The sequence below is a fragment of the Grammomys surdaster genome, unplaced genomic scaffold (genome assembly GCF_004785775.1).
Source record: "Grammomys surdaster isolate TR1022 unplaced genomic scaffold, NIH_TR_1.0 752, whole genome shotgun sequence".
NCBI lineage: Eukaryota > Metazoa > Chordata > Mammalia > Rodentia > Muridae > Grammomys > Grammomys surdaster.
This window is the reverse complement of record NW_021605171.1, coordinates 1,989,845-1,992,520: the sequence shown is the minus strand read 5'-3', so window position 1 is coordinate 1,992,520 and position 2,676 is coordinate 1,989,845. Positions and strand designations below refer to the sequence as shown.

Genomic DNA, 2,676 nt, shown 5'->3' with positions numbered 1-2,676 from the left:
TGGTTTATTATATTTTCAACTGCTTAAGAAAACCAAGCAACAAGACAGCATTGTTAAACCTAAATAGTATCTTCTCCTTAACAGAATTGCTCCTAGCTTAAGGAATTACTACTTTTGAACATCAATTTTGCAGCAATTACAATGTGTCTTGTAAAATGAAAACACTAAGTATATAATAAACTACTTTTCAGTTGGGTACTGAACACCCAGAAGAGAATTGGATTCTACCAGAGGCTCTTCATCTTTTAATGACTTTCAATTTCATTATTTGTAGATTATAGACAGCTAATAACACTGAGAATACATTTTGGTTCTAGCCATTCAAGCAAATTCTCACTGATAAAGAAAACCCACTATTGTCTATTTCGTCATCCTTTTATTCTGCGTAAATAAAAACTCATTGACTCTTTCTTTGAATGTACTTCAATGCTGCTCTGACTCCTGAAGGATTTAATGAGTCAAACAAAGTCTGTGGTAATTTTACTTTGTATATGTCATGGAGTCATGATTAAAGTCTTTTAAATTTGTCTTTTAACTTTCTGGCACCGAATTTTGAAGTTGAAATGTAAATTTTTAAAGACATTTACTGGCATGAGAATGTTTTCCCTCTTGACTTGCAGTAACTTTAAAAGTCAATTGCTAGTAGCTACTTAAATCTACTATAATTATTGCTGGGATTAAACATTCTCTAAGAACTCTGACTTAGCCTGCTGAGAAACAAAGACTAATTCCCTCAAATGTTTCATATTGTGAGGAATGTAATGTGAGATGTAAGAGATTCCTTATTTCCACTTTGGCTGTTGGCATTCTGTGAGTAACCTCTTTGTCGTTATAATAGAATCCACAGACTGGGTGTGGACTTCTCTCATCGGTGAAATTTACGGTTGTGCATTAGAGGGCTATAATACTAAGTCTGGTAAACCTGAGTTTACATATGCAGAATTTTATGTAACTCTTTGTTAGCATAGAAGTCTGCAACCTGTTGCTTAGATTGTAGAAGGGAAGCCAAGGACACTCGAAAGACAGCCTTGAGATGTGTTGAGTTGAAAGAGACTGTGCCATTAACAAGGATAATGGTTCAGACTCAGTACTAGTGAAGTCATGGTTAATGGTGGAGTAACTACAACCATTAGTATGTAAGCCTGCACAATTTGTCATATCTATTTATAAATATTTGCCTTTGTACCACAGATAAGTGTAGTTCTTTCTCGTCAAAGAAACTTCTTTTTTTGCAATAGTTGGAGACTACTCCAGAAAACACAGCCAATTAGTACGCAGGGTTATGGAGCCCAGTGTCACTGGAAACATCTATAAACACCTTCCACACCTAAGACTCAGGAAATTTTTAGAAGAGGATGAAGGGTGATAATAACTTCCAGAGGATCAAGACCTTTGGTGTGAGATGTAATGTCAGATGATATACCTATGAAGCCTCAGCAGCATGATTACCCAAATGTGAGCTGAACAAGAGGGACACCAATAAACATGGCAAACTGCATGGGGGAAAATCCTACGAGGCCTCAACCCTCCACAAACAAACAAACAAACAAACAAACAAACAAACAACCTTATAGGCTACTGAAGAAAGCTGGGAATGGGAGAGGTGGCCCTCTCCAGGGAAGAACACGAGTTGGTTGTTCAGTGCCAAACAGTCCTGAAAGTATACATGCACTTAGCATTATATGAATGGAACATGTTATATTTGGGAACATATATGTGTGTGTGTGCTCAATTAATAGACAAAAGAAGCCAGGGATCTGAAGGATAGAGAGGGACACATGAGAAGGTTTAGATGGAGGAAAGGTAAGGGGAAATGTTGTAATTAAAAGTAAAAAATGGGCATTTGGCTCCCGCTCTCACAGCCATTGCAGTACATTGAGTTCCATAGAGACAGCGCCCGGGCATGCGAGAGCCGGACGGGCACTGGGCGACTCTGTGCCTGATGGAGGAAAATCAACTAAACGTGGGCAAAGGAGATCCTAAGAGGCCAAGAGGCAAAATGTTCTCATATGCATTTTTTGAGCAAACCTGCCAGGAGGAGCACAAGAAGAAGCACTCAGATGCTTCTGTCAACTTCTCAGAGTTCTCCAAGAAGTGCTCAGAGAGGTGGAAGACCATGTCTGCTGAAGAAAAGCGGAAATTTGAAGATATGGTAAAGGCTGACAAGGCTCGTTATGAACGAGAAATGAAAACCTACATCCCTCCCAAAGTGGAGACCAAAAAGAAGTTCAAGGACCCTAATGCACCCAAAAGGCCTCCTTCTGCCTTCTTCCTGTTCTGTTCTGAGTACCACCCAAAAATGAAAGGCCGGCATCCTGGCTTATCCATTGGTGATGTTGCAAAGAAACTAAGAGAGATGTGGAACAACACTGCAGTGGATGACAAGATGCTCTAAGAGAAGAAGGCTGTTAAGCTGAAGGAGAAGTATGAGAAGGATATTGCTGCCTACAGAGCTAATGAAAACCTGATGCAGCAAAAAAAAAGGGGTAGTCACGGCTGAAAAGAGCAAGAGAAAGAAGGAAGAGGAAGATAATGAGGAGGATGAAGAGAATGAGGAAGAGGAGGAAGAAGAGGAAGAAGAAGAAGAAGAAGAAGAAGAAGAAGAAGAAGAAGAAGAAGAGGAGGAAGAAGTTGGTTCTAGTGCACTTTTTTTTCTTGTCTATAAATCATTTAACC

General features: G+C 39.4%; 1 pseudogene; it reads left to right on the top strand.

The window, feature by feature from the left end:
- Nucleotides 1–1,999: 1,999 nt before the first annotated feature.
- LOC114633840 lies at nt 2,000–2,395 on the top strand (annotated as a pseudogene).
- The last annotated feature ends 281 nt before the right edge of the window (nt 2,396–2,676 follow it).